Here is a 20,782-nt window from a genome sequence, read left to right as displayed (position 1 = left end):
ACAAAACCCACCCAACAGTTGGACCCTCAAATGTTGCCTGCTGCTCTCAGCTGTCCCCTCCCCCTTTTCCTTTCTTGAGTTTGTGCTGTAAAGAAGCCGGCTCAGGTTTTTTTTTGTTTTGAATGGTATTTGTTAAACATTTACTATGGGTCGCACTAAGCACTGGGATCGATGCAAGCTAATCAGGTTGGACACAGCCCATGTCCCACATGGGGCTCACAGTCTTAATCCCCATTTTACAGATGAGGTAACATGCACAGAGAAGTGAAGTGACTGGCCCCAGGTCACACAGTAGACAAGTGGCAGAGCTGGGATTACTACTAATCATAATAGTAATAGTATTTGTTAAGCACTTACTATGTGCAAAACACTGTACTAAGCACTGGGGTAGATACAAGATAATCAGGTCCCACATGAGGATCACATTCTAAGTAATAATAATAATAATAGTAATGATGGCATTTATTAAGCACTTACTATGTGCAAAGCACTGTTCTAAGCGCTGGGGAGGTTACAAGGTGATCAGGTTGTCCCACGGGGGGCTCGCAATCTTAATCCTCATTTTACAGATGAGGGAACTGAGGCCCAGAGAAGTGAAGTGACTTGCCCAAAGTCACACAGTTGACAATTGGCAGAGCCAAGATTTGAACCCATGACCTCTGATTCCAAATCCCGTGCTCTTTCCACTGAGCCACGCTGCTTCTCTAACTAATAATAATTATGGTAGGCAGACTGGCAGCTAGATGGATAGAGAACATAACAATAACAGAAGAACCATTAGAAAGGTTGTGGATTATGACAGAGGGCAGGATGTTCTGGAGAAAGTATATCCATGGAATCACTATTAATTGGAAATGACTCAATGGCACTCAATCATAAAAATAATAATTTATTAAGCACTTATATGCCATGCACTGTTCTAAGTGCTGGGGTAGATAAAAGCTACTTAAGTTGGACATGGTCCCTATCCCAAATGGGGCTCACAGTCTTAACCCCCATTTTACAGGTGAGGTAACAGACACAGAGAAGTGAAGTGACTTGTCCAAGGTCACACAGCAGGTAGTTGACAGAGCTGACATTGGAACCCAAGTCCTCTGATTCCCAAGCCTGTGCTCTTTCCACTAGGCCACGCTAAACATCCTACTAGTGCATCGCCCATACTCTGAAGGAAGACAGTGGCACGGACCTCTTAGTAGGGCTAGACTGTGAGCACAGAAGAATTTAAGATTCTCTCCATCACTAAGCTACCAAGAAATCCAATCATCTAGGCCTTACCTGGTTTAGAAACCGGGGGCTTAGCCCAGCCCAGCAAGTGGCCAACTGGGCTGGATGTAACCTATCTAGTGGAAAGAAGCAGCGTGGTTCAGTGGAAAGAGCACCGGCTTTGGAGTCAGAGGTCATGGGTTCAAATCCTGGCTCTGCCAATTGTCACCTGTGTGACTTTGGGCAAGTCACTTCACTTCTCTGCGTCTCTGTTACCTCATCTGTAAAATGGGGATTAAGACTGTGAGCCCCCCGTGGGACAACCTGATTGCATTGTAACCTCCCCAGCTCTTAGAACAGTGCTCTGCACATAGTAAGCGCTTAATAAATGCCATCATTATTATTATTACTAAGAATGAACCTGGGAGTCTGGTGGACCTGGATTCTAATTCCGGTTTTGCCACTTACTTGTCGTGTGACTTTGGGCAAGCCATTGAACTTTGTGCCTCAGTTCCCTCATCTGTAAAATAAGGATTAAGACTGCAAACCCTATGGGGGACAGGAACTGTTTCCAACCCAATTATTTTGTACCTATACCAGAGGTTAGTACAGTGTCTGGCACATACATAATAAACGCTTGAGAAGTACCGTAAAAAAAAAAAAAAATCCAAGTTCACCACCAGAACCACCTCTACATTTATGAATTGCCTCCATGCTGTTTGGTCATCAGAACAGTCTCAAGAGCATGAATAGCTTGTACACGTTAGAGTCTAAACTTCTTGAGGGTGGGGCCTCTATCTTTGCATCTCTTGATGGAGTCTCCCAAGAGCTTAGTGCAGTGCTCAGCTCACACTAATTGACTGATACAGGGCAGAATACCTTCCCTGGCCCAAAATATGAGAGAGAGCGAGAGAGCGCGAGTGTGTGTTTGTTTTGTGGGGGGAACTGTTGGTTGGCTGTCCAAATCTCAAGCCCTGACAGGCCACAAACCGGCCTCCCACTACCCCGAGGGGACTAGGAGGGTAGGGAGGAAAGGGTCAGCATGTACACTTAAATGAGCTCCTTTTGTTCTGGTCTTTGAAGCCCAAGACAGAACACATTTAAATATAGATTTCCTTCCTGCAGCCTGGAGTCCCTGCCACAATGATAGCTCCACACAGCCCAGCCTGCAAAGGGACCATTTGAAGGGGTTGTTTCTTTTTTAAATGCCAACACTACTTCAGACAAATTTGATTAAATTTCAGGGCTTTGTTGGATTAGAGCCCGAATTTTCCATTGTCCAACAGGCTGGGAAGGGCTCGAGTAGGGTTGAAGGGAGTCCCCAAAAATCCAATCCAACAAGCGCTCTGCCAACTTGACCGAGTCACACAATTATAGTATTTGTTAAGTGCTTAAAGCAGCGTGGCTCAGTGGAACGAGTGTGGGCTTGGGAGTCAGAGGTCATGGGTTCAAATGCCTACTCTGCCACATCTCTGCTGTGTGACCTTGGGCAAGTCACAACTTCTCAGAGCCCCAGTTCCCTCATCTGTAAAATGGGGATTAAAACTGTGAGCCCCAAATGGGACAACCTGATCACCTTGTATCCCCCCCAGCGCTTAGAACAGTGCTTCGCACATAATAAGCACTTAATAAATGCCATTATTATTATTACTAAATGCTGGGGTAGATACAAGCAAATCAGGTTGGATGCAGTCCCTATCTGACTAGACTGTGAGCCCACTTCTAGACCATGAGCCCACTGTTGGGTAGGGACCGTCTCTAGATGTTGCCAACTTGTACTTCCCAAGTGCTTAGTACAGTGCTCTGCACACAGTAAGTGCTCAATAAATATGATTGAATGAATGAATCCCATATGGGACTCACAATCTCAATCTCTACTTTACAGATGAGGTAACAGGCACAGAGAAGAGGAGTGACTTGCTCAAGGTCACACAGCAGACAAACAGCAGACCCGGGATTGGAACCCATGATCTTCCGACCCCCAGGCCCATACTCTATCTACTAGGCCGCACACACAAGGTCTGAAGAACAATAGCAAATCTTCAGAACTGTCCTTGCCCACCCAGAGCAAAAACACATAAAGACACACAGTGAATGCTATGTCGGTTCCAGAGCAGCCTTGGCCATAGATACTAGGGGTAGTATCAATAGCAATAATATTTATGGATCACCTAATGGAAGCAAAATGCTTTAAGAGGCTATTTGGCCTAGTGGGAAGAGCAGAGAAGCAGCGTGGCTCAGCGGAAAGAGCCCGGGCTTTGGAGTCAGAGGTCCCAGGCTCAAATCCTAGCTCCGCCAATTGTCAGCTGTGTGACTTTGGGCAAGTCACTTCACTTCTCAGTGCCTCAGTTGCCTCATCTGTCAAATGGGGATTAAGACTGTGAGCCCCCCATTGGACAACCTGATCACCTTGTAACCTCCCCCGTGCTTAGAACAGTGCTTTGCACATAGTAAACACTTAATAAATGCCATTATTATTATTATTATCATCATAGTCCTGGGAGCCAGAGGACCTGATTTCTAATCCTAGCTCTACCACTTGCCTGCTGTGTGACCTTAACTTTTTTATGTCTCAGTTTCCTCATCTGTAAAATGGGGATTCAATATCTAGTCTCCCTCCTACTTAAAATTTGTGCCCCTTTCAGGAGCTGATTATATTTTATTTTCCCCAGCTTTTACTTACAGTGTTTGACCAGTCAGGGCTTGAGATTTGGACATCCCACAAACATCTCCCAGCACATACATATCTATTTCTCTCTCTCTCTCTCTCTCTCTCTCTCTCTGTCCTCTTTCTCTTTTCTTGCTCTCATATTTCAGGCCAGGAAAGCTATCCTGCCCTGTGTCACTCAATTAGCATGTACAGAACACTGCATCAAGTTCTTGGGAGACCCCAACAAGAGATGCAAAGATAGGGTCCCCATCCTCAAGAAGCTTAGACTTTAAAGTGTAGAAACTATTCATGCTTTTGAGGTTTGTTATGGTGACCGCACAGCACGGAGGCACTTAAAAGATGGAACTGTGTCCAACCTAATTATTTTATATCTGTGCCAGAGAGTATACAAAAATTGATGTATGCACCAAAAAGAGATCTACTAAATAAACAGCTAAAAAGACATGAGTACGTAGATGGCTAGATTAGAACAGTACTTGGCACATAGTAAGCGCTTAACAAACACCATCATTATTATGATGACTGGGAAAGTGAGGGATGGGTCTGGGAAGTCCTGCTGGAAGAGAGGAATCTGTCTGTGTGCTTGGGGTAGACCAATACAGAGGAGGAGGAGGTTCCAAGTATCAGGGAAAAGGGGAAGGCAATGTGTCAGAATCAGGAGAGTCCAGAGGGGGGGAAAAAAGAAAACAAGAGTTGTGAGAATAAGGAACATGAGTGGAGGGCAGTGGGAAAGAGAGTAAATTGAACCCAATGGCCTGGAGTTTTTGATTTAGAAGAAAAGCAGTGGGAGCCATTGGAAATAAACAACATTGATTGTTGTGTTTGTTAAATGCTGTGTCAAGCGCTGGGGAAAATATAAGATTATCAAGTCAGATGCCATTCTTGTCCCACACAATGCTCACAATACAGAACATGTATTGAATTCCCATTTTACAGATGAGATAAAGGAGGTGCGGAGGTTAAATGACTTGCCCAAGGTCACCTAGCAGGCATGTGGTGGATTCAGGATTAGAACCCAAGTCCTCCTGGGCCCATGTCCTTCCTATGAGGCCACATTGATCATGATGCCCCTGATCCAGGGTTAGAGAAAAAGATGCTTGAGGCTGCAGCAGACAAGAATGGGCAGGGAAAGGAAGAATAGGAGGCTTGGACAAAAAGCTGATTTAAATGGCCACTGAACTCCCTGTTAGCTGGTAGGGATTTTGTTGTCCAAGAGCTGTAATCTTCTGTTCTCCATCTACACTCACTCCCTTGGTGAACTCATTCACTCCCATGGCTTCAACTATCATCTCTACACTGATGACAACCAAAGCTACATCTCTGCCCCTGCTCTCTCTCCCTCCCTTCAGGCTCGGGTCTCCTCCTGCCCTCAGGACATCTCCATCTGGATGTCTGCCCGCCACCTAAAACTCAATATGTCCAAGACTGAACTCCTTATCCTCCCTCCCAAACCCTGCCCTCTCCCTGACTTTTCCATCACTGTAGACGGCACTACCATCCTTCCCGTCTCACAAGCCCGAAACCTTGGTGTCATCCTTGACTCTGCTCTCTCGTTCACCCCACACATCCAATCCGTCACCAAAACCTGCCGGTCTCACCTCCGTAACATCGCCAAGATCCGCCCTTTCCTCCCCATTCAAACCGCTACCTTACTGGCTCAATCTCTCATCCTATACCAACGGGATTACTGCATCAGCCTCCTCTCCGATCTTCGATCCTCCTGTCTCTCCGCACTTCAGTTTATACTTCACGCTGCTGCCCGGATCATCTTTGTGCAGAAACACTCTGGGCTCAAGGCAGTAAATGGGATACGGTTGAAAAATCTTGGTTTTTGTTTGAGGAGTGGGGCAAAAGCCATGGCCACAAGGCCCATAGTCCTCCTCTCCCCAACACTGGGTTCCCAGAGAGCCAGAGCTTCTGCCTCCATCCTCCCCTCCCCACACCCTACCCCTTCACCCCAAAACTGTGGAGAAGAAACCAACAGGGCAGGCTGAAGCAAACCTTACCAACATTTGTAATGAGGCAGTATGACCTAGTGGAAAGACCTGGGAAATCAGGACAACTAGCTCCACCACTTGTCTGCTGTGTGACCTTGGCCAAGTCACTTACCTTATTCGGCGGTCTCAGTTTCCTTAACTGTAAAATAAGTATAAAAACCACCCTCAGACTATGAGAGGAACTGTGTCTGATATGATCATCCTGTATTTACAGTCTTAGCATATAGTAAGCGCTTAATAAAATTCCCTGATTACTATTTATGTTTAGACCAAGAGTGACCCTGATTGGAGCAGTGATGATTTGAATCCCAGCACATAGTACACTCAGTTCTGCCAGTTCTTTACACATTTTGGCCAGCACCAATAGTAGAGTTAGGGAACATGCTAACAAAATGCATCTATCTGGATGCAGCATGACACTTTGGAAGAAATGGTTCCAAAAAAGTGCATGACAACAGGCTTGGGGTGAGGACTACAACATGTGTTTTCCTTAACCCAGAATTTTGGAAAAAGGAATGCAATTCTCCAGAATCCCTTGGAAGAACTAGAAGTACAGAGTTTAGCGGAAAACATTCATTCATTCAATTGTATTTATTGAGCGCTTACTGTGTGCAGAGCACTGTACTAAGCTCTTGGGCAGTACAAGTTGGCAACATATAGAGACGGTCCCTACCCAACAGTGGGCTCACAGTCTAGAAGGGGGAGACAGACAACAAAACAAAACATATTAACAAAATAAAATAAGTACAATATGTATGTACAAGTAAAATAAATAAATAGGGTAATAAATATGTACAAACATATATACATATATACAGGTGCTGTGGGGAGGGGAAGGAGGTAAGGCGAGGGGGATGGAGAGGGGCAGGAGGGGGAGAGGAAGGAGGGGGCTCAATCTGGGAAGGCCTCCTGGAGGAGGTGAGCTCTCAGTAGGGCCTTGAAGGGAGGAAGAGAGCTAGCTTGGCGGATGTGGGGAGGGAGGGCATTCCAGGCCAGGGGATGACGTGGGCTGGGGGTCAACAGCGGGACAGGTGAGAATGAGGCACGGTGAGAAGATTAGCGGCAGAGGAGTGGAGGGTGCAGGCTGGGCTGGAGAAGGAGAGAAGGGAGGTGAGGTAGGAGGGAGCGAAGTGATGAACAGCCTTGAAGCTGAGAGTGAGGAGTTTCTGCCTGATGTGTAGGTTGATTGGTAGCCACTGGAGATTTTTGAGGAGGGCAGTAACATGCCCAGGGTGTTTCTGGACAAAGACAATCCAGGCAATGGCATGAAGCATGGATTGAAGTGGGGAGAGACAGGAGGATGGGAGATGAGGATGGGAGATCAGAGAGGAGGCTGATACAGTAATCCAGATGGGATAGGATGAGAACTTGAACAAGCAGGGTAGTGGTTTGGATGGAGAGGAAAGGGCAGATCTTGGCAATGTTGCGGAGGTGAGACCAGCAACTTTTGGTGACGGATTGGATGTGAGGGGTGAAGGAGAGAGCGCAGTCGAGGATGACACCAAGATTGCGGGCTTGTGAGATGGGAAGGATGGTAGTGCCATCAACAGTGATGGGAAAGTCAGGGAGAGGGCAGGGCTTGGGAGGGAAGACAAAGCGTTCAGTCTTGGACATGTTAGTTCAGTCTTGGACATGTTAACAAACAACTGATGTCAGGAATAATTGGAGTTCACTTATATGTATTAATAAATCCTCTGTAATCTCAAAGTCTTCTGAAGACACTTCACAGTCAGCATCTGGTTATCTTAGGGCCAGTTGAACCCACTTTTGAGCTTCAGGTTGGAGACAATCATATTTTATTGAATGCTTACTGTGTGCAGAGCACAGTACCAAGTGCTTGGGAGAGCACAATGACAGAATGGGTAGACACATTCCCTACCCACAAGGAGCGTATTGTCAAGGGGGACTTTTTTGCATATAGCTGTCTTTTGTATTAGAAGCAGCAGCATGGCTTAGTGGACAGAGCACAGGCCTGAGAATAAGAAGGACCTGGGTTCTAATTCCAGCTCTGCCACTTGTCTGCTATGTGAGCTTGGGCAAGTCACTTCACTGTGCCTCAGTTACTTCATCTGTAAAATGGGGATTAAGGCCGAGTCCCATGTGGGACAGGGCCTGTGTCCAAACTGATTAGCTTGTATCTACCCCAGTGCTTAAAACAGTGCTTGGCACATAGTAAGCACTTAACAGACATCGTTATTATTAGAAAACATATAGTTTGTGTGTGGCTGAAAAGGCCAATTAGAACCACTTTATGCTTATGAAAAGACTGTCTCCTGGTTGCGTTGTCATAGCTTAACGTTTGAAGTACCTGACGCTTCTTTTTTGCCTCATTGTCTCACTCTACATAAAGTGGGCTCTAATCCCGGCTTCACCACTTGGCAGCTGTGTGACTTTAGGCAAGTCACTTGTGTGACTTTGGGCAAGTCACTTAACTTCTCTGCAACAGTTAGCTCATCTGTAAAAAGGGGATTAAGTCTGAGTCCCACGTGGGACGACCAGATTGCCTTGTATCTACCCCAGTGCTTAGAACTGTGCTTGGCACATGGTAAGCGCTTAAAAATTATCATTTTTATTATTATTATGAATCAAACCATTGAGAAACTAGTAAGTACACAAGGATCAGTTTATGACCAGCACTCGTTCACTGATGGTATTATTTTTTCACACCAACGCAGCCAGATAGTACAATTAAGTAGGCAGACATGATACATGCCCTCATGGAGTTCATCAGAAAGAAGGAAATAATCACTTCCTCCTGACCAAGGACCATCTGCTTATATCACAACCAGGGCAAAAAATTTCAGTCTCCTTGGTCTTAAAGCACAATTCCCTCCCACACAATAATCTGTAAAGACCTGGGGTCATAGGGAAGCTCCAATTTCAACCCCCAGCTACAAGCTCCAGCAGGCTGGAGTCAGCCCCTGCCTCTATCATCTCATCTGGCCTTGAAATTTTTTTCAGGTACAGATCGTATGAGCTCTTCTACGGACCAGATTATCCTTAGTAATTGGATTCCTATAAGCACTGCACCTGCTAGATCTTATCTAGGCAAGTGATCAGTTGCTTGGTTGGCAGCTTTGCTATTCTTGGCCTCGGGAGGAGGGTGCGTGCCAGGAATTGGGCTGCCTGGAGGAAGTGAGAGGGGTGGTATATGAATAAGATTGCCCCTGGCACAGGAGGGCAGGGCACTCTGTTGAAAGGCTGCACTCACTGCCTTACCCTTTTGACCCAGGATTTGTTTGCTCCAAGCTCTCCTCTGCAGATGAGCTTCATTCATTTGTATTTATTAAGCACTTACTGTGTGCAGAGCACTATACGAAGCGCTTGGGAGAGTACAATGTAACAATAAACAGACATTCCCTGCCCACATTGAGCTCACAGTCTAGTGGGGAGACAGGCATTAATACATATATAAAGAAATTACAGATATGCACACAAGTGCTTTGGGGCTGGGAGTAGGGGATGAATAAAGGGAGCAAGTGGGGCAACACAAAGGGGAGTGGGAGAAGAGGAAAGTGGGGCTTAGTCAAGGAAGGCCTCTTGGCATGAGAAGCAGCGTGGCTCAGTGGAAAGAGCACGGGCTTGGGAGTCAGAGGTCATGGGTTCAAATCCCTGCTCTGCCATTTGTCAGCTGTGTGACTTTGGGATGTCACTTAACTTCTCTGTGCCTCAGTTTCCTCATCTGTAAAATGGGGATTAAGACTGTGAGCCCCATGTGGGACAACTTGATCACCTTGTATCCTCCCCAGTGTTTAGAACAGTGCTTTGCACATAGTAGGTGCTTAACAGATGCCATCATTATTATTATTATTATGTGCCTTCAGTAAGGCTTTGAAAGGGGGGAAGAGTAATTGTCCAATTTGAGGAGGGAGGGCAGTCCAGGCCAGAGGCAGGATGTGGGCAAGAGGTTGGCGGCGAGATAGACGAGAACCAGTAACAGTAAGAGGGTTAGCACAAGAGGAATGAACTGTGCCGGTTGGGTTGTAGTAGGAGAGTAGCGAGGTGAGGTAGGAGGGAGCAAGGTGAACTGCATCCCAAACTAGTCCATTGCTCAATCCAACTTCAACCAAAAGCAACCTAATCTTGCTTTGTGACCGTGAAACACACCCCTTCCTTTAGAGAAGCAGCGTGGCTTAGTGGAAAGAGCCCGGGCTTGGGAGTTAGAGGTCATGGGTTCTAATCCCACTTCTGCCACTTGTCAGCTGTGTGACTTTGGGCAAGTCACTTAACTTCTCTGACCCTCAGTTCCCTCATCTATAAAACGGGGATGAAGCCTGTGAGCCCTACGTGGGACACTCTGATTACCTTGTATCTACCCCAGTGCTTCAAACAGTGCTTTGCACATAGTAAGTGCTTAACAAATGCCATCATCATTATTATTATTTTCTATTTCTCTGCTTTCCTTCATAAGCTGAGAGTTTACAGCTGAGCTCCACTCCTTGCCTTTCCTGCTTAGGCCTTATGCCTGAGAAGCAGCATGGCTCAGTGGAAAGAGCACGAGCTTTGGAGTCAGAGGTCATGGGTTCAAATCCAGGATCCACCAGCTGCGTGACTTTGGGCAAGTTACTTAACTTCTCTATGCCTCAATTACCTCATCTGTAAAATGGGGATTAAAAAACTGTGAGCCCCCCATGGGACAACCTGATCACCTTGTAACCTCCCCAGTACTTAGAACAGTGTTTGCACATAGTAAGTGCTTAACAAATACCATTATTATTATTATTATTATTACTACTACCTTGGAGGTCACTGAGAAATTTTGCAGTCGGAAGGGGGCCTTTGGAAGGAGATCTCTTGGAGGAGCCTTGCCTGAGGGTGCCCAAATTCTCTTGGACTCCTCAGAGTTCATCCGTTTAGGGATGAAGCACGTAGATAGAGCACGGGCCTGGGCGTCAGAAGGTTGTGGATTCTAATCCCAGCTCCACCACTTGTCTGCTGGGTGACCTTGGGCAAGTTACTTAACTACTCTGGGCCTCAATTTCCTCATCTGTAAAACGGGACTTGAGACTGAGCCCCACATGGGACAGGGATTGTGTCCAACCTGATTTGCTTGTATTCATTCACTCAATCAATCATATCTATTGAGTGTTTGCTGTGTGCAGAGCACTGTACTAAGCTCTTGGGAAGTACAATTTGAGAAACAAATAGAGACAATCACTGCCCGCAACAGGCTCACAGTCTAGAAAGGGGGAGGCAGACAAAACAAGTACACAGGCATCAGTTGCATCATTACAAATAAAAAGAATTATAGATATATACATCATTAATAAATAGAATTATAATTATAAATCTGTACATATATGCACAAATGCTGTGGGAAGGGGGTTACAGCAAAGGGAGCAAGTTGGGCGATGGGGAGGGGAGCGGGAGCAGAGAAAAAGGGGGCCTAGCTGGGAAGTCCTCCTGGAGGAGGTGAGCTTTCAGTAGGGATCCACTCCAGCAATTAGTACAATGCCTGGCATGCAGTAAGCATTTAACAAATACCAGAATTATTATTATTATTCCCAGAGGGCTCTAAGGGCCACCACCTTCACTTCTGATCCCAGAACCGCAACGACAGGTCTCTCTGGGACTGAGCCAGAATGTTTAGTACAGAGCTTAGTTCAGTGCTTTGCAAACACATTAAACACTCAGTGAATACGATTGAATGAATGTTACAGTTCCTTGTCTGGCTTTTCTGTTCTTCAGTCAGGGACCTGAATGCCACTGGATTTAGACTGACTTCTCACTGTTTCAAATCGTGTGCCTCCCCTAATTCCCCTTCCCAAGGGCACAGATCTAGGAGACTGTCTTTAGGGAAGATGGGGAAGTCGTAGGAGGCAGTGTAGCCCACTGGAAAGAGCCCAGACCTGGGAATAATAAAAATAATAATAATAGTGGTATTTGTTAAGTGCTTACTATGTGCCAGGCATTATACTAGAGGCTGGGGTAGATACAAGCTAATTAAGTTGGGCACAGTCCCTGTGCCTTATGGGCTCAAAGTCTTAATCCCCATTTTACAGAAGAGGTAAGAAAGGTACAAGGAAGTGAAGTGACTTGTCCAAGGTCACAAAGCAGACAAGTGGCAGAACGACAATTAGAACCCATGACTCTCAGGCCCGTGCTCTATCCACTAGGCCATGCTGGTTTGAGCAAGTCACTTCACGTCTCTGAGCCTCAGTTTCCTCATCTGTAAAGTGGGGATTCAACACTTGCTCTTCCTCCTACTTAGTCTCTGAGCTCCTTGAAGGACAGGGACTGTGACATCTCATATCTACCCTGACACTTAGTAGAGTGCTTGGCACATAGTAATCACTTATTAAATTCCACTACTGATAGTAGTAGACATGATTCCTAATCTTAAGGAATGCTAAAATAAATTACAGGCATGAGGAAGTGGCGAGTATAAAGATATGCGTACATGTGGTATGGGGGAAGAGGTAAGTACTTAAGTGCTTGGTTGATGAGGAAGTTCTGCAGTAGAAGGGATATAGGGTGGGGAGATAAATCATAAAGGAAAGGTGTTGTGGAGGAGTTGTGATTTCAGAAGGGCTTTGGTGGTGGGGAGAGCAATAGTCTTCTGGTTGTGAAGGGGAAGGGAGTTCCAGAGAGAAGAGAGGAAGTGAACAGGAGGATGGCAGGGAGAGAGATGAGGACACAGCACACTGAATAGGTTGGCTTGAGAGGAATGAAGTGTAGGAACTGGGCCATAATTGGGGGAAGAATAAGGATAAACAAGAGGGAGCGAGCTAACTGAAGACCCTGAAGTCAATGGTGAAGAGTTTCCGCTAGATGTCGAGAGCACTGTGCAACCATTAGAGGATTTAAGAGTAGGGAACACGTGTGAAGAAAAATATTTTAGGAAAATGATCTTGTCAGGAGAGCGAAGATGGAACTGGAAAGGGGAGAGACTGGAGGCAGCTGGTGAAAGAGTCAATATGACAAATGCATGGATCAGCAAGGTGGCAGTTTGGATGTCATGGTGGTAGATTGCTCTCTAGAAAAAACCAGGGACTACTTCATGCTCTTCTGATGGTCTCCCCTCAGGAAGGCCATACTAGACTATTATTATGGTATTTGTTAATCAATCAATCGTATTTATTCAGCGCTTACTGTGTGCAGAGCACTGTACTAAGCGCTTGGGAAGTACAAGTTAAGTGCTTACAGAAGTACCAGGCACTTTACTAAGTGCTGGAGTAGATACAAGATAATTGGGTTGAACACAGTCCCTGTTCCTCATAGAGATCACAGTCTTAATCCCTATTTTGCAGATGAGGAAACTGAGGCACAGATAAGTTAAGTGAGTTGCCCACAGTCACATAGCAGAAAAGTGATGGAACTGGGATTAGAAGCCATGACCTTCTGACTTCTGGAACTGTGCTTAATCCACTAGGTCATGCTGCTTCTAGACCTGTGGAATACACAGAGAAGGACAACCAAGATGATCAAGGGGATGGAAATGCTTCTTTGTGAGACTGGACTGAAAGACTTGGGAGTTTTTTAATCTAGAAAGAAGCAGACTAGGAGGATAGGGTAGCCAGTTGTCCAGTTTCAGTATTTTCATAAAATGGCCCTCATGACATCATCACATTATACAGCATGCCCAGCATAAAGAACGAAATGACCCGAGCATCTTCTTCTCTCATATGCTGGAGTGTCATTTGTGGCCACACTATGCAAGGAATATGAAGGGGAGGGACGGAGAGAATATGGAATCGTTGTTCATTAAATCTCACAAGCACAAGAGGGCACTCGAGGAAGTTAAAGGATGAGAGATAATAATGAAAGTAATGAATAATGAAACTAAAAATAATGAATAATGAAACTAAAAATAATGAAAGAAAAACTCTTTCACACAGAGGGAAGCTTACAGGATTTGTTAATCCAGGAAGTTGAGTGGGCAGAAAGTGTCAGTAGGTTCCAAAGGGGTTTGGATAAATTCATACATCTTGAATGGATTACTTGAGTGAAATTATTGGGGGGGGGGGGGGGGTATGTTGGAATCTATACTCCTAAATATTTGGATCATTGTCAAAGAGCACAGTTCATTCATTCACATATTGAGTGCTTAATGTTTGCAAAGCATTGTACTAAGCACTTGGGAGAGTACAATATCACAACAGACACATTGAAGCTGGGCTATGGACAGAAGGAAGGTTGAAAGGGGAACCCCCAACCCCGCCAGTAGTAAAGAGAACCAGAGGAGTTTTGACACTTATTCTGTCCCTACCCTTTCTTCCCACTCCACACATCTTGAGCCAATCCGAAAATGGCCTCAGTTCCTCAGCAGATTTTTGGCTCCTATTTCAGTGGCCTTGCTCCCAACCTGCTTTGTGCCAGCCAGCAGCACACAGCCACCACAAAATTTAGAATATTGATAAGACCATGGCCACTACTGTGGTTGAAACCACTGGACTCTGAACCACAATAGTCCTGAAACTCTGCTCCACAAGCCACAGAACCTTACTGCTCTTCTTGTACTCATTATCTTGCTGGTCTTATTTTCACTTTCATTTTTCCCTATGTGTCTCTTGCCAACTCTCCCCCTTTGCTTTACTCTTAGATTGTGGGCTGGGGACCCATGGCTGATTTTTATCCGGGATTATTTTCCCAGAGCCTGGTACAGTGCGTTAACCATAGTAGGTACCTAACATTATTACTGCTACTACGTCCTCAACCAAAAACAAAACAACCACAAAAAAACAGCTTACTGGAGGGAGGGAAGAGGAGGTAGCTGTGAAGTAGGGTGAAGCCAGACTCTTGGGTGAGGTTAGTTTTCCAAGTCTTGGGGTCCTCACCCTTCATCAGGTAAAGAATACTTGATTGAAATAGGGAATATTTCTCCCTGAAGGAGTAATAGTAACAATAATAATGGTATTTGTTTATCGCCTTCTACGTGCCTAGCACTATAATAAGCCATGAGGTGGATACAAGCTAATCAAGTGGACACAGTCCCTGTCCCACATGGGGCTCACAGTATTAATCCCCATTTTTCAGGTGAGGAAACAGAGGCACAGAGAAGTGACTTGCCCAAGATCACCCAGCAGACAAGTGGCAGAGTCAGAATTAGCACCCAGGACCTTCTGACCCATTTTTCAGGTGAGGAAACAGAGGCACAGAGAAGTGACTTGCCCAAGATCACCCAGTAGACAAGTGGCAGAGCCAATCAATCAATCGTATTTATTGAGCACTGTGTGCAGAGCATTGTACTAAGCGCTTGGAAAGTACAAGTTGGCAACATATAGAGACGGTCCTTACCCAACAGTGGGCTTACAGTATAGAAGGGCGAGACAGAGAACAAAACCAAACATATTAACAAAATAAAATAGAATAGATATGTATAAGTAAAATAAAGTAATAAATATATACAAACATATATACAGGTGCTGTGGGGAAGGGAAGGAGGTAATGCGGGGGGGGATGGAGAGGGGGAGGAGGGGGAGAGGAAGGCCAGAATTAGCACCCAGGACCTTCTGATCCCCAGGCCTACACTCACTCGCATTTCACCCAACATGAGCCAATCCCCACTCTCCCTGAGGGGAACATTGAGTTACTTTTTTTAAAAAAAAAAAAAAAAAAGATCTTTCCCCCATTCCTTCTCATCATCAAAAATCTTCCCTTTCCTCTCCATCCAACTACCTTATGAATCCAAGCATTTATCCTTTACTGTCTTAATTACTGTATCAGCCTTCTCACTGACCTCCAAGCCTCCTTTCTCTCCCCACTCCAGTCCATACTTCACTCTGCTGCCCAAGTCATTTTTCAACAAAAATGTTCAAACCATGTTTCCCCACTCCTCAAGAACCTCCAGTGGTTGCCCACTCACTTCTGTATCAAACGGAAACCCCCCACTATTGACTTTAAAAGCACTCAATTACCTTGTCCCCTCCGATCTCACTTCACTGCTCTCCTACTACAACCCAGCCCGCACACTTCATTTCTTTTACATTAACCTTTTCACTGTACCTCGATCTCACTTATCTTACTGCTGACCTCTCACCCAAGTCCTGCCTCTGGCCTGGAACCCCCACCTTCCTCAAATCTGACAGACAACCGCTCTCCCCTCCTTCAAAGCCTTATTGAAGGCATGTCTTCAAGAGACTTTCCCTGACTAAGCCTTCCTTTCCTCTCCCACTCCCTTCTGCATCTCCCTGACTTGCTCCCCTAATTTATGCTCCCTCCCAGCCCCACAGCACTTATGTCCATATCTGTAATTTATTTATATTCACATCTGTCTCCCCCCTTCTAGACTGTAAGCTTGGTGTGGGCAGGGAATGTGTCTGTTATAATGTTGTATTGTACTCTCCCAAGAACATAGTACAGTGCTCTGCATACAGTAAGTACTCAAATACATTATTTGAGTGCTTACTCTCTGCAGAGGACTGAACTAAGTACTTGGGAGGGTATAACACAACAGAGTTGGTAGACATGTTCTCTGTCCTCAACGGTTCACTTCCTCTGCCCCTTTTCCAAGGCTCAGAAAACCCAGTTAGTGTGTTTACCCCTGCCAGTAGCCCTCTTTTTTCAGAAGAAGCTCAAGCAAGATTTTAGGCCCTTGATTCTCAGCCCTTGAGCATCATTTAGCCCAAGCTGACACTGGTGGGAGAGAGAGACGTGAGAAAGAGTAGAGTAGGGGGATGGCACTAAGGAGGGTGATGGGGGAGAAGAGAGGGAGAGAGACCTGTTTATGGGAACCATTTGATTGCTCTGGCCCAGATCTTCCTTCCTCGGTCTCTCAGGAGGCCATGTTTCTGGGGGTGCCAGATAGATGTAAATTCTCAGAAGCTTCTGTCTAAGACCCTTCTGAAGCTCCCAGTGATTCAGGCTCTCCAGCTCGACTTCAGTTTTCCCAGCTATAAAGCGGACTTTACCCTTTCCAATGAACAGAGTTGCTCCAAGTTGTAGTTCCAAATGTGTGTGTTGCAGGGGAACGAGATGAATCAGCAAATGACCTTGGGAAGGTATTATCCAGCTCTGACCCTTCATCACAAAACATTCCTATTCTACCTCATGTTAAGAACCCTGCCCCAGTCAAAGCCTACCAGTGTGTCAAAAAATTCTAAGAATATAGCTCAACCCGGCTACAGCTGCACAGGGAAATGGCAACTCACAGCTCAGTGGTAGAGCTATGGTCCACGTGTGACACTAAGAAGCACTCAACATAATAGCAGTTTTTATTGGAGGCCTCCTTCAGAAAGAGGTCTTTGAACATAATCCTTCATTCCTTCAGCAAGAGTCATTACCAAGTCATTTGACCTCTCTGAGCCTCAGTTACTTCATCTGTAAAATGGGGATTAAGAGTGTGAACTTCATGTGGTTCAGGGACTGCGTCCCACCTGATTAGCTCGTGTCTAACCCAGTGCTTGGCACATGATAAGTGCTTTAATACCATAAAACAATTTTTCTGGTGGTGGGGAAAAATGGCCTTCATAGCTGGAGTAGGAGAGGCAAGTCTATAGTCCCCTTGAGACCCTAGAGAAGCAGCGTGGCTCAGTGGAAAGAGCACAGGCTTTGGAGTCAGAGGTCATGGGTTCGTATCCCGACTCCGCCACATGTCTGCTGTGTGACCTTGGGCAAGTCACTTAACTTCTCTGAGCCTCAGTTACCTCGTCTGTAAAATGGGGATTAAGACTGTGAGCCCCACGTGGGACAACCTGATCACTTTGTATCCCCCCCAAGCGCTTAGAACAGTGCTTTGCACATAGTAAGCGCTTAACAAATACCAACATTATTATTATTATTATTATTGAGACAGTAAGCTCCTTATGGGCAGGGAACCATCTTACCAACTCTATTATATTCTACTCTCCCAACCTCTTAGTACAGTGCTCTGCACACAGAAAGTGATCAATAAATACCACTGATCCCATTATACTGAACAGGAAAGAAATCAGAATAATTACCAGTATCTTAGGTTTCCTTACTAAGCTATTTCCCCAACTTCGGCGACTTTGAAAATTATTCCAAAATAAATTTTTCTAACACAGAAGAAGATTTGCATGCTTTCCCCCTCAAACCCCCCAGTCTTCCTTCAGCCACAATATTTTCCCGTATCCATGGCATAGTGGATACAGCACAGGCCTAGGAGTCAGAAGTCATGGGTTCAAATTCTGACTCCACCACTTGTCTGCTGTGTGACCTTGAGAAAGTCACTTCACTGTGACTCAGTTACCTCATCTGTAAAATGGGGATTGAGACTGCAAGCCCCACGTAATGCAGGGACTGTGTCCAACCGGGTTTACTTGTATCCACCCCAGCGCCTAGTACAGTGCCTGGCACAGAGTAAGTGCTTAAATGCCACAATTATTATTATTTCCAGTTGGATTGAAACATCACAGAGCAGTGAACTGCTGGTCTGTGCCTTTTCTTTTAATTCTTCCTGCCCCCATCATTCGAGCAGTTGAATAGGGATTCATTCATTCAACCATATTTATTGAGCACTTACTGTGTGCAGAGCACTGTATAGTAACCCCTTTATTAAATAATCATGATTCCACAAGTCACCCTTTCCGAAAGCTCTTTTCACAGGAAACTCTCAGCACTCTCATTCCAATCCACTCACCGAGGCAGCTGTCTCACAAATGCCTTAATTCTCAGCTCACTGATCGAATGGAACCCTCTGTTCCTCTTTGCTTTCATTTTTATGTAAAATGCTTTTCTTCCAGCAGCTCAACCCAGTAATTAGCTCCTAGTCAATCATCTAAAGTGGAGCTGAACCTTGAGGTCCAGGCTGAAAAAAAAAGAAAAAAAAAATGAGGCCTGATCTGTCCTCCAGGAGTATGGGCAGAGGCCTTGTTGGTATTAATAGCTTGTCTTCATCCAGACAATAATAATAATAATAATGGTATTTGTTAAGCATTTACTACGTGCCAAGCACTGGACACTGACAAGCGCACTGGTGGACCATGGGGAGACCAAATCACAGGTGGAGCAGGGGAAACTGGAACTCCTGAAAGCAGAAGGAGAGAGAGAAAACACAGATACAGAGGAAGCAAGGAAGAGACAGCCCTAGATATAGATGCTGACTAATGGGGGAACAGAACAGGAGGGAACCAGAGGTGCAGGGGGGATAAATCAGGGGAGAAGGGGAGAGAAAAGACAGGAAGGGCCTCTCTTCCAATCCCTGCCAAGCATCCTTCATCCTTATGGAGTCAGAGACAGCTCCAGGGATAACATGCTGACCAGGATCAAGAAGGATGAAAAAAATCAGCTGGGGAAAAAGGAGGAGGAAGGAGCACAAGCATATGACACAATGGGGACAGCTCCAGGAGACATTCATCAGTGCCACTAGGTGGGCTGGGAAGGGAACATGAAAGGGGCAGGAACTGCCTGTGAGAACAGAGGTACTGACAAAAAGAGGAGCAGTGGCACTCAGGCGCAGACCAAGTTCTCCTGATACAATCTAAAAGGAAAAACACACAGATCTGTACAAACATACCAAACAATGGTCAGTGAACTGAAAGAGCTAGGCTGGAGAAAGGAATGGCTCAGAGTTCTTCTGCTAATGAGCATCTTATTATCAGCCTGTTCTCATCTCTTCTACCTGCAGTCCTGGAGAAGGCTAGTTTAGTTTCTCCTCACAATAGAACTTCATGCTTCTCTGGCCAGTGGATACTCAGCATTGGCAAATTGCATTTCATCAAGCAACTGTGGTCAGAGCACTGTACTAAGCACTTGGGAAAGTACACTTCAGAGTTAGTAGACAATACCTGTCCACGAGGAGCTTACAGTCTAAAAGGGAGACCAACAGATCAAGGAAAGAGGAAATACAGAATTTATTCCAGTTTCCTCTGTGGGCTCTCAACAGTTTTTGCTTTCTATTCTTTCATCTTCCACCTTTTCTCGTGAGTTTCCCCACTAGGATATCAGCCTACGACCTCTAGAAGTTTCTGGCCCCGAGCTTCCTTGTCTGCCGCTTCTCAGTCTCCAGGTTCTGCAAACTTCGCCTCCTTTGCCCTGGCCATAGCTGCTTTGTCCTTCGCTTCTGCCCTCCAATTTTCTCTCTCCTTCACAACTCTCTGCCTCTGATTCTATACCCATAAATCTCCCAAGTAGGCAGGAGCTACAATTATTCTCTGTAGTTCGACGGTGAGAAGAAACCTGAGAAATCAAGTATTTAGGTGACTTTTCCCAGAATCCCAGTCAGGAACTCAGCCCCCTGAACGCTGTCCCCTTCATCTTATTGCTTAGCTTCTAAAAAACCCAAATAACTGCATACCCTTCCCCAGTTAAGTTCAAGGAAGCCAGAAATTGCTATTTGAATCTGCCAGAGCCCTTTAAACCTGACAAGCATGTTTCCCCAACTTAGCATCTTACTCTTCGGGGGAGTCGGAGATCTTACCTCTCACCAACACTATGGTCTGGACCTCAGGTGACCTTTTCTCTCTCTCAAGTCTCCTTTCTGGAGAAGTAGCTGTCTCCTCCTCCAGCAGATACAGCCTCTCTCTCTCTCTCTTTCCAGAGCTCCGTTCGCCTCACTCTTCAAGTCAGCAGCACAAAAACCTGCACAAATCTCTTCCTAAACTAGCAACAGCACCCTCCTCCCAGGCAGGAACTAAAATCCCTCTTCTTCCCCTCCCACCGGATTCTAATTTACAGCTCTTGTGGGTTAGTCAATGGCCAATTAATTACCACAAAGAGGGAAATGTTGCTGTCTCTTTTACCTTCTCCCTCTTCCCAGTAGCCTGAAGGAAGTTTGAAAGGAACATGTTTCACTCCAGTGAAACCAAATATTTATTTTGATTGGACGCTGCACAAAAAAAAAGCCCTCCATAGACATGGAGCGATATTTGGTCACTTCACAATTGCATCGCAGGCCATGAGCATCCAGATGGAGAAAAGAGAGAAACTAGCATCACTGGTCGGTCTTGTAGTTCTCGTAGCAGAGGGAAAGACTGAGCCTTCACCAGATCCTTCAATCCGATATTGCTTT

At 45.5% G+C, this 20,782-nt stretch overlaps 1 protein-coding gene across 8 annotated transcripts in view; it reads right to left on the bottom strand.

The window, feature by feature from the left end:
- GGT1 (gamma-glutamyltransferase 1) overlaps nt 1-20,782 on the bottom strand; it is a 121,736-nt gene that overhangs the window by 60,904 nt on the left and 40,050 nt on the right. The window contains exon 1 of one of the 8 annotated variants that reach the window (XM_038763213.1): nt 18,413-18,457. The exons of 6 other annotated variants lie outside the window; for them this stretch is intronic. The gene's annotated coding sequence lies outside the window, so the exon portion shown is untranslated. Of the gene's footprint in view, nt 1-18,412; nt 18,458-20,782 lie in introns of those variants that run through there. One more of the 8 variants, XM_038763209.1, reaches the window with a different exon arrangement.

This window comes from Tachyglossus aculeatus, chromosome 21 (assembly GCF_015852505.1).
Source record: "Tachyglossus aculeatus isolate mTacAcu1 chromosome 21, mTacAcu1.pri, whole genome shotgun sequence".
Taxonomy (NCBI): domain Eukaryota; kingdom Metazoa; phylum Chordata; class Mammalia; order Monotremata; family Tachyglossidae; genus Tachyglossus; species Tachyglossus aculeatus.
This window is presented reverse-complemented; position numbering and strand designations above follow the sequence as displayed.